This window comes from Schistocerca americana, chromosome 5, assembly GCF_021461395.2.
Source record: "Schistocerca americana isolate TAMUIC-IGC-003095 chromosome 5, iqSchAmer2.1, whole genome shotgun sequence".
Lineage (NCBI taxonomy): Eukaryota > Metazoa > Arthropoda > Insecta > Orthoptera > Acrididae > Schistocerca > Schistocerca americana.
In genome coordinates, this window is record NC_060123.1 from 733,807,523 (window position 1) to 733,820,155 (window position 12,633).

The window sequence follows — 12,633 nt, forward strand, 5'->3', positions numbered from 1 at the left end:
AAAAATAGAGACTCTTCTTACAGTCGGTGATTTGAGCATTCCCTGTGAGACAAGTATTAGTTTCCGATTCACCACTGCAGGTTCAATGTATACCTTGGACCTTCAAATTGGCGATTATACACAGAAATCGCATCGGAATAGAATACAATAGGCACAATGCCGCCTTAAGTACAAGAATAGAGACTCTTCTTACAGTCGGTGCTTTGAGCTTTCCCTGTGAGACCAGTATTAGTTTCCGATACACCACTGCAGCTTCAGTGTATTCCTTGGACTTTCACATCGACAATGAAACACAGAAATGGCATCGGAATTAAATACAAAGTGCCCAATGCCGCCTTAAGTACAAGAATAGACACTCTTCATACAGTCGGTGCTTTGAGCATTCCCTGTGAGACCAGTATTAGTTTCCGATACACCACTGCAGGTTCAATGTATTCCTTGGACATTCACATTGACGATGAAAGACAGAAATCGCATCGGAATTAAATACAAACGGCCCAATGCCGCCTTAAGTACAAGAATAGAGACTCTTCTTACAGTCGGTGCTTTGACCATTCCCTGTGAGACCAGTATTAGTTTCCGATACACCACTGCAGGTTCAGTGTATTCCTTGGACTTTCACATCGACGATGAAACACAGAAATGGCATCGGATTAAATACAAAGGGCACAATGCCGCCTTAAGTACAAGAATTGACACTCTTCTTATAGTCGGTGCTTTGAGCATTCCCTGTGAGACCAGTATTAGTTTCCGATACACCACTGCAGGTTCAATGTATTCCTTGGACCTTCACATTGACGATGAAAGACAGAAATCGCACCGGAATTAAATACAAACAGCCCAATGCCGCCTTAAGTACAAGATTAGCGGCTCTTCTTACAGTCGGTGCATTGAGCATTCCCTGTGAGACCAGTATTAGTTTCCGATACACCACTGCAGGTTCAATGTATTCCTTGGACCTTCACATTGACGATGTAACACAGAAATCGCATCGGAATTAAATACAAAAGGCACAATGCCGCCTTAAGTACAAGAATAGAGACTCTTCTTACAGTCGGTGCTTTATGCATTCCTTGTGAGACCAGTATTAGTATCCGGTACATCACTTCAGGTTCAATGTATTCCTTGGACATACACATCGACGATGAAACACAGAAATGGCATCGGAATTAAATACAAAGGGCACAATGCCGCCTTAAGTACAAAAATAGAGACTCTTCTTACAGTCGGTGCTTTGAGCATTCCCTGTGAGACCAGTATTAGTTTCCGATTCACCACTGCAGGTTCAATGTATACCTTGCACCTTCACATTGGCGATTATACACAGAAATCGCATCGGAATTAAATACAATAGGCGCAATGCCGCCTTAAGTACAAGAATAGAGACTCTTCTTACAGTCGGTGCTTTGAGCTTTCCCTGTGAGACCAGTATTAGTTTCCGATACACCACTGCAGGTTCAGTGTATTCCTTGGACTTTCACATCGACAATGAAACACAGAAATGGCATCGGAATTAAATACAAAGTGCCCAATGCCGCCTTAAGTACAAGAATAGACACTCTTCTTACAGTCGGTGCTTTGAGCATTCCCTGTGAGACCAGTATTAGTTTCCGATACACCACTGCAGGTTCAATGTATTCTTTGGACATTCACATTGACGATGAAAGACAGAAATCGCATCGGAATTAAATACAAACGGCCCAATGCCGCCTTAAGTACAAGAATAGAGACTCTTCTTACAGTCGGTGCTTTGACCATTCCCTGTGAGACCAGTATTAGTTTCCGATACACAACTGCAGGTTCAGTGTATTCCTTGGACCTTCACATTGACGATGTAACACAGAAATCGCATCGGAATTAAATACAAAAGGCACAATGCCGCCTTAAGTACAAAAATAGAGACTCTTCTTACAGTCGGTGCTTTGAGCATTCCCTGTGAGACCAGTATTAGTTTCCGATACACCACTGCAGGTTCAATGTATTCCTTGGAGCTTCACATTGTCGATGAAACACAGAAATCGCATCGGAATTAAATACAAAAGGCACAATGCCGCCTTAAGTACAAGAATACAGATTCTACTAACAGTCGGTGCTATGAGCATTCCCTGTGAGTCCAGTATTAGCTTCCGATACACCACTGCAGGTTCAATGTATTCCTTGGACCTTCACATTGATGATGAGACACAGAAATCGCATCGGAATTAAATACAAAAAGGGACAATTCCGCCGCAAGTACAAGAATAGAGACTCTTCTTACAGTCGGTGCTTTGAGCATTCCCTGTGAGACCAGTATTAGTATCCGATAAACCACTGCAGGTTCAATGTGTTCCTTGGACCTTCACACTGAGGATGAAACACAGAAATCGCATCGGAATTAAATACAAAAGGCACAATGCCGCCTTAAGTACAAGAATAGAGGCTCTTCTTACAGTCGGTGATTTGAGCATTCCCTCTGAGACCAGTATTAGTTTCCGATACACCACTGCAGGTCCAATGTATTCCTTGGACTTTCACATTGACGATGAAACACAGAAATCGCATCGGAATTAAATACAAAAGGCACAATGCCGCCTTAAGTACAAATATAGAGACTCTTCTTACGGTCGGTGCTTTGAGCATTCCCTGTGAGACCAGTATTAGTTTCCGATTCACCACTGCAGGTTCAATGTATACCTTGGACCTTCACATTGGCGATTATACACAGAAATCGCATCGGAATTAAATACAATAGGCACAATGCCGCCTTAAGTACAAGAATAGAGACTCTCCTTACAGTCGGTGCTTTGAGCATTCCCTGTGAGACCAGTATTAGTTTCCGATACACCACTGCAGGTTCAGTGTATTCCTTGGACTTTCACATCGACAATGAAACACAGAAATGGCATCGGAATTAAATACAAAGGGCCCAATGCCGCCTTAAGTATAAGAATAGACACTCTTCTTACAGTCGGTGCTTTGAGCATTCCCTGTGAGACCAGTATTAGTTTCCGATACACCACTGCAGGTTCAATGTATTCCTTGGACATTCACATTGACGATGAAAGACAGAAATCGCATCGGAATTAAATACAAACGGCCCAATGCCGCCTTAAGTACGAGAATAGAGACTCTTCTTACAGTCGGTGCTTTGACCATTCCCTGTGAGACCAGTATTAGTTTCCGATACACCACTGCAGGTTCAATGTATTCCTTGGACCTTCACACTGACGATGAAAGACAGAAATCGCACCGGAATTAAATACAAAAGGCACAATGCCGCCTTAAGTACAAAAATAGAGACTCTTCTTACAGTCGGTGCTTTGAGCATTCCCTGTGAGACCAGTATTAGTTTCCGATTCACCACTGCAGGTTCAATGTATACCTTGGACCTTCACATTGGCGATTATACACAGAAATCGCATCGGAATTAAATACAATAGGCACAATGCCGCCTTAAGTACAAGAATAGAGACTCTTCTTACAGTCGGTGCTTTGAGCATTCCCTGTGAGACCAGTATTAGTTTCCGATTCACCACTGCAGGTTCAATGTATACCTTGGACCTTCACATTGGCGATTATACACAGAAATCGCATCGGAATTAAATACAATAGGCACAATGCCGCCTTAAGTACAAAAATAGAGACTCTTCTTACAGTCGGTGCTTTGAGCTTTCCCTGTGAGACCAGTATTAGTTTCCGATACACCACTGCAGGTTCACTGTATTCCTTGGACTTTCACATCGACAATGAAACACAGAAATGGCATCGGAATTAAATACAAAGTGCCCAATGCCGCCTTAAGTACAAGAGTAGACACTCTTCATACAGTCGGTGCCTTGAGCATTCCCTGTGAGACCAGTATTAGTTTCCGATACACCACTGCAGGTTCAATGTATTCCTTGGACATTCACATTGACGATGAAACACAGAAATCGCATCGGAATTAAATACAAAAGGCACAATGCCGCCTTAAGTACAAGAATAGGGACTCTTCTTACAGTCAGTGCTTTGAGCATTCCCTGTGAGACCAGTATTAGTTTCCGATACACCACCGCAGGTTCAGTGTATTCCTTGGACTTTCACATCGACGATGAAACACAGAAATGGCATCGGAATTAAATACAAACGGCACAATGCCGCCTTAAGTACAAGAATAGACACTCTTCTTACAGTCCGTGCTTTGAGCATTCCCTGTGAGACCAGTATTAGTTTCCGATACACCACTGCAGGTTCAATGTATTTCTTGGACCTTTACATTGACGATGAAAGACAGAAATCGCATCGGAATTAAATACAAACGGCCCAATGCCGCTTTAAGTACAAGAATAGAGACTCTTCTTACAGCCGGTGCTTTGAGCGTTCCCTGTGAGACCAGTATTAGTTTCCGATACACCACTGCTGGCTCAATGTATTCCTTGGAAATAAGCATTGACGATAAAACACTGAAATTACATCGGAATTAAATACAAAGGGCACAATGACGCCTTAAGTACAAGCAGAGTGAGACTTCTTAGAGTCTGTGTTTTGATCCTTTCCTGTGCGACCCATATTAGTTTCCGATACGCCACTGCAGGTTCAATGTATCCCTTGGACCTTCACATTGGCGATGAAACACAGAAATCGCACCGGAATGAAATACAAAAGGCAGAATGCCGCCTTAAGTACAAGAATAGAGACTCTTCTTACAGTCGGTGCTTTGAGAATTCCTTGTGAGACCAGTATTAATATCCGGTACACCACTTCAGGTTCAATATATTCCTTGGACATACACATCGACGATGAAACACAGAAATGGCATCGGAATTAATTACAAAGGGCACAATGCCGCCTTAAGTACAAGAATAGACACTCTTCTTACAGTCGGTGATTTGAGCATTCCCTGTGAGACCAGTATTAGTATCCGATACACCACTGCAGGTTCAATGTATTCCTTGGACATACACATTGACGATGAAACACTGAAATTACATCGGAATTAAATACAAAAGGCACAATGCCGCCTTAAGTACAAGAATACAGTCTCTACTTACAGTCGGTGCGTTTAGCATTCCCTGTGAGACCAGCATTAATTTCTGATACACCACTGCAGGTTCAATGTATTCCTTGGACCTTCACATTGACGATGAAACACAGAAATCGCATCGGAATTAAATACCAAAAGGCACAATTCCGCCTTAAGTACAAGAATAGAGACTCTTCTCACAGTCGGTGCTTTGAGCATTCCCTGTGAGACCAGTATTAGTATCCGATACACCACTGCAGGTTCAATGTATTCCTTGGACATACACATTGACGATGAAACACTGAAATTACATCGGAATTAAATACAAAAGGAACAGCGTCGCCTTAAGTACAAGAATAGAGACTCTTCTTACTGTCGGTGTTTTGAGCATTCCCTCTGAGACCAGTATTAGTTTCCGATACACCACTGCAAGTCCAATGTATTCCTTGGACCTTCACATTGACGATGAAACACAGAAATCGCATCTGAATTAAATACAAAAGGCACAATGCCGCCTTAAGTACAAGAATAGAGACTCTTCTTACAGTCGGTGATTTGAGCATTCCCTGTGAGACAAGTATTAGTTTCCGATACACCACTGCAGTCTCAATGTATTCCTTGGACCTTCTCACTGACGATTATATACAGAAATCGCATTGGAATTAAATACAAAAGGCACAATGCCGCCTTAAGTACAAGAATAGAGTCTCTTCATACAGTCGGTGCTTTGAGCATTCCCTGTGAGACCAGTATTAGTTTCCGATACACCACTGCAGGTTCAATGTATTCCTTGGACCTTCACATTGACGATGAAACACAGAAATCGTATCGGAATTAAATACAAAAAGCACGATGCCGCCTTAAGTCCAAGAATACAGACTCTACTTACAGTCGGTGCTTTGAGCATTCCCTGTGAGACCAGTAATAGTTTCCGATACACCACTGCAGGTTCAATGTATTCCTTGGACATTCACATTGACTATGAAACACAGAAATCGCATTGGAATTAAATACAAAAGGAACACTGCCGCCTTAAGTACAAGAATAGGGAATCTTCTTACAGTCTGTGCTCTGAGCATTCCCTGTGAGACCAGTATCAGTATCCGATACACCACTGCAGGTTCATTGCATTCCTTGGACCTTCACATTGACGATGAAACACAGAAATCGCATCGGAATTAAATACAAAGAGACACAATTCCGCCTTAAGTACAAGAATAGAGACTCTTCTTACAGTCGGTGCTTTGAACATTCCCTGTGAGACCAGTATTAGTATCCGATATACCACTGCAGGTTCAATGTATTCCTCGGACATACACATTGACGGTGAAACACTGAAATTACATCGGAATTAAATACAAATGGAACAATGTCGCCTTAAGTACAAGAATAGAGACTGTTCTTACTGTCGGTGCTTTTGAGCATTCCCTCTGAGACCAGTATTAGTTTCCGATACACCACTGCAGGTCCAATGTATTCCTTGGACTTTCACATTGACGATGAAACACAGAAATCGCATCGGAATTAAATACAAAAGGCACAATGCCGCCTTAAGTACAAAAATAGAGACTCTTCTTACAGTCGGTGCTTTGGGCATTCCCTGTGAGACCAGTATTAGTTTCCGATTCACCACTGCAGGTTCAATGTATACCTTGGACCTTCAAATTGGCGATTATACACAGAAATCGCATCGGAATAAAATACAATAGGCACAATGCCGCCTTATGTACAAGAATAGAGACTCTTCTTACAGTCGGTGCTTTGAGCTTTCCCTGTGAGACCAGTATTAGTTTCCGATACACCACTGCAGCTTCAGTGTATTCCTTGGACTTTCACATCGACAATGAAACACAGAAATGGCATCGGAATTAAATACAAAGTGCCCAATGCCGCCTTAAGTACAAGAATAGACACTCTTCATACAGTCGGTGCTTTGAGCATTCCCTGTGAGACCAGTATTAGTTTCCGATACACCACTGCAGGTTCAATGTATTCCTTGGACATTCACATTGACGATGAAAGACAGAAATCGCATCGGAATTAAATACAAACGGCCCAATGCCGCCTTAAGTGCAAGAATAGAGACTCTTCTTACAGTCGGTGCTTTGACCATTCCCTGTGAGACCAGTATTAGTTTCCGATTCACCACTGCAGGTTCAATGTATTCCTCGGACATACACATTGACGGTGAAACACTGAAATTACATCGGAATTAAATACAAATGGAACAATGTCGCCTTAAGTACAAGAATAGAGACTGTTCTTACTGTCGGTGCTTTTGAGCATTCCCTCTGAGACCAGTATTAGTTTCCGATACACCACTGCAGGTCCAATGTATTCCTTGGACTTTCACATTGACGATGAAACACAGAAATCGCATCGGAATTAAATACAAAAGGCACAATGCCGCCTTATGTACAAGAATAGAGACTCTTCTTACAGTCGGTGCTTTGAGCTTTCCCTGTGAGACCAGTATTAGTTTCCGATACACCACTGCAGGTTCAATGTATTCCTTGGACCTTCACATTGACGATGTAACACAGAAATCGCATCGGAATTAAATACAAAAGGCACAATGCCGCCTTAAGTACAAGAATAGAGACTCTTCTTACAGTCGGTGCTTTATGCATTCCTTGTGAGACCAGTATTAGTATCCGGTACATCACTTCAGGTTCAATGTATTCCTTGGACATACACATCGACGATGAAACACAGAAATGGCATCGGAATTAAATACAAAGGGCACAATGCCGCCTTAAGTACAAAAATAGAGTCTCTTCTTACAGTCGGTGCTTTGAGCATTCCCTGTGAGACCAGTATTAGTTTCCGATTCACCACTGCAGGTTCAATGTATTCCTTGGACCTTCACATTGACGATGTAACACAGAAATCGCATCGGAATTAAATACAAAAGGCACAATGCCGCCTTAAGTACAAGAATAGAGACTCTTCTTACAGTCAGTGCTTTATGCATTCCTTGTGAGACCAGTATTAGTATCTGGTACATCACTTCAGGTTCAATTTATTCCTTGGACATACACATCGACGATGAAGCAGAGAAATGGCATCGGAATTAAATACAAAGGGCACAATGTCGCCTTAAGTACAAGAATAGACACTCTTCTTACAGTCGGTGCTTTGAGCATTCCCTGTGAGACCAGTATTAGTTTCCGATACACCACTGCAGGTTCAATGTATTCCTTGGACATTCACATTGACGATGAAAGACAGAAATCGCATCGGAATTAAATACAAACGGCCCAATGCCGCCTTAAGTACGAGAATAGAGACTCTTCTTACAGTCGGTGCTTTGACCATTCCCTGTGAAACCAGTATTAGTTTCCGATACACCACTGCAGGTTCAATGTATTCCTTGGACCTTCACATTGACGATGAAAGACAGAAATCGCACCGGAATTAAATACAAAAGGCACAATGCCGCCTTAAGTACAAAAATAGAGACTCTTCTTACAGTCGGTGCTTTGAGCATTCCCTGTGAGACCAGTATTAGTTTCCGATTCACCACTGCAGGTTCAATGTATACCTTGGACCTTCACATTGGCGATTATACACAGAAATCGCATCGGAATTAAATACAATAGGCACAATGCCGCCTTAAGTACAAGAATAGAGACTCTTCTTACAGTCGGTGCTTTGAGCATTCCCTGTGAGACCAGTATTAGTTTCCGATTCACCACTGCAGGTTCAATGTATACCTTGGACCTTCACATTGGCGATTATACACAGAAATCGCATCGGAATTAAATACAATAGGCACAATGCCGCCTTAAGTACAAGAATAGAGACTCTTCTTACAGTCGGTGCTTTGAGCTTTCCCTGTGAGACCAGTATTAGTTTCCGATACACCACTGCAGGTTCAGTGTATTCCTTGGACTTTCACATCGACAATGAAACACAGAAATGGCATCGGAATTAAATACAAAGTGCCCAATGCCGCCTTAAGTACAAGAGTAGACACTCTTCATACAGTCGGTGCCTTGAGCATTCCCTGTGAGACCAGTATTAGTTTCCGATACACCACTGCAGGTTCAATGTATTCCTTGGACATTCACATTGACGATGAAACACAGAAATCGCATCGGAATTGAATACAAAAGGCACAATGCCGCCTTAAGTACAAGAATAGGGACTCTTCTTACAGTCAGTGCTTTGAGCATTCCCTGTGAGACCAGTATTAGTTTCCGATACACCACCGCAGGTTCAGTGTATTCCTTGGACTTTCACATCGACGATGAAACACAGAAATGGCATCGGAATTAAATACAAACGGCACAATGCCGCCTTAAGTACAAGAATAGACACTCTTCTTACAGTCCGTGCTTTGAGCATTCCCTGTGAGACCAGTATTAGTTTCCGATACACCACTGCAGGTTCAATGTATTTCTTGGACCTTTACATTGACGATGAAAGACAGAAATCGCATCGGAATTAAATACAAACGGCCCAATGCCGCTTTAAGTACAAGAATAGAGACTCTTCTTACAGCCGGTGCTTTGAGCGTTCCCTGTGAGACCAGTATTAGTTTCCGATACACCACTGCTGGCTCAATGTATTCCTTGGAAATAAGCATTGACGATAAAACACTGAAATTACATCGGAATTAAATACAAAGGGCACAATGACGCCTTAAGTACAAGCAGAGTGAGACTTCTTAGAGTCTGTGTTTTGATCCTTTCCTGTGCGACCCATATTAGTTTCCGATACGCCACTGCAGGTTCAATGTATCCCTTGGACCTTCACATTGGCGATGAAACACAGAAATCGCACCGGAATGAAATACAAAAGGCAGAATGCCGCCTTAAGTACAAGAATAGAGACTCTTCTTACAGTCGGTGCTTTGAGAATTCCTTGTGAGACCAGTATTAATATCCGGTACACCACTTCAGGTTCAATATATTCCTTGGACATACACATCGACGATGAAACACAGAAATGGCATCGGAATTAATTACAAAGGGCACAATGCCGCCTTAAGTACAAGAATAGACACTCTTCTTACAGTCGGTGATTTGAGCATTCCCTGTGAGACCAGTATTAGTATCCGATACACCACTGCAGGTTCAATGTATTCCTTGGACATACACATTGACGATGAAACACTGAAATTACATCGGAATTAAATACAAAAGGCACAATGCCGCCTTAAGTACAAGAATACAGTCTCTACTTACAGTCGGTGCGTTTAGCATTCCCTGTGAGACCAGCATTAGTTTCTGATACACCACTGCAGGTTCAATGTATTCCTTGGACCTTCACATTGACGATGAAACACAGAAATCGCATCGGAATTAAATACCAAAAGGCACAATTCCGCCTTAAGTACAAGAATAGAGACTCTTCTCACAGTCGGTGCTTTGAGCATTCCCTGTGAGACCAGTATTAGTATCCGATACACCACTGCAGGTTCAATGTATTCCTTGGACATACACATTGACGATGAAACACTGAAATTACATCGGAATTAAATACAAAAGGAACAGCGTCGCCTTAAGTACAAGAATAGAGACTCTTCTTACTGTCGGTGTTTTGAGCATTCCCTCTGAGACCAGTATTAGTTTCCGATACACCACTGCAAGTCCAATGTATTCCTTGGACCTTCACATTGACGATGAAACACAGAAATCGCATCTGAATTAAATACAAAAGGCACAATGCCGCCTTAAGTACAAGAATAGAGACTCTTCTTACAGTCGGTGATTTGAGCATTCCCTGTGAGACAAGTATTAGTTTCCGATACACCACTGCAGTCTCAATGTATTCCTTGGACCTTCTCACTGACGATTATATACAGAAATCGCATTGGAATTAAATACAAAAGGCACAATGCCGCCTTAAGTACAAGAATAGAGTCTCTTCATACAGTCGGTGCTTTGAGCATTCCCTGTGAGACCAGTATTAGTTTCCGATACACCACTGCAGGTTCAATGTATTCCTTGGACCTTCACATTGACGATGAAACACAGAAATCGTATCGGAATTAAATACAAAAAGCACGATGCCGCCTTAAGTCCAAGAATACAGACTCTACTTACAGTCGGTGCTTTGAGCATTCCCTGTGAGACCAGTATTAGTTTCCGATACACCACTGCAGGTTCAGTGTATTCCTTGGACTTTCACATCGACAATGAAACACAGAAATGGCATCGGAATTAAATACAAAGGGCCCAATGCCGCCTTAAGTATAAGAATAGACACTCTTCTTACAGTCGGTGCTTTGAGCATTCCCTGTGAGACCAGTATTAGTTTCCGATACACCACTGCAGGTTCAATGTATTCCTTGGACATTCACATTGACGATGAAAGACAGAAATCGCATCGGAATTAAATACAAACGGCCCAATGCCGCCTTAAGTACAAAAATAGAGACTCTTCTTACAGTCGGTGCTTTGAGCATTCCCTGTGAGACCAGTATTAGTTTCCGATTCACCACTGCAGGTTCAATGTATACCTTGGACCTTCACATTGGCGATTATACACAGAAATCGCATCGGAATTAAATACAATAGGCACAATGCCGCCTTAAGTACAAGAATAGAGACTCTTCTTACAGTCGGTGCTTTGAGCATTCCCTGTGAGACCAGTATTAGTTTCCGATTCACCACTGCAGGTTCAATGTATACCATGGACCTTCACATTGGCGATTATACACAGAAATCGCATCGGAATTAAATACAATAGGCACAATGCCGCCTTAAGTACAAGAATAGAGACTCTTCTTACAGTCGGTGCTTTGAGCTTTCCCTGTGAGACCAGTATTAGTTTCCGATACACCACTGCAGGTTCAGTGTATTCCTTGGACTTTCACATCGACAATGAAACACAGAAATGGCATCGGAATTAAATACAAAGTGCCCAATGCCGCCTTAAGTACAAGAGTAGACACTCTTCATACAGTCGGTGCCTTGAGCATTCCCTGTGAGACCAGTATTAGTTTCCGATACACCACTGCAGGTTCAATGTATTCCTTGGACATTCACATTGACGATGAAACACAGAAATCGCATCGGAATTAAATACAAAAGGCACAACGCCGCCTTAAGTACAAGAATAGGGACTCTTCTTACAGTCAGTGCTTTGAGCATTCCCTGTGAGACCAGTATTAGTTTCCGATACACCACCGCAGGTTCAGTGTATTCCTTGGACTTTCACATCGACGATGAAACACAGAAATGGCATCGGAATTAAATACAAACGGCACAATGCCGCCTTAAGTACAAGAATAGACACTCTTCTTACAGTCCGTGATTTGAGCATTCCCTGTGAGACCAGTATTAGTTTCCGATACACCACTGCAGGTTCAATGTATTTCTTGGACCTTTACATTGACGATGAAAGACAGAAATCGCATCGGAATTAAATACAAACGGCCCAATGCCGCTTTAAGTACAAGAATAGAGACTCTTCTTACAGCCGGTGCTTTGAGCGTTCCCTGTGAGACCAGTATTAGTTTCCGATACACCACTGCTGGCTCAATGTATTCCTTGGAAATAAGCATTGACGATAAAACACTGAAATTACATCGGAATTAAATACAAAGGGCACAATGACGCCTTAAGTACAAGCAGAGTGAGACTTCTTAGAGTCTGTGTTTTGATCCTTTCCTGTGCGACCCATATTAGTTTCCGATACGC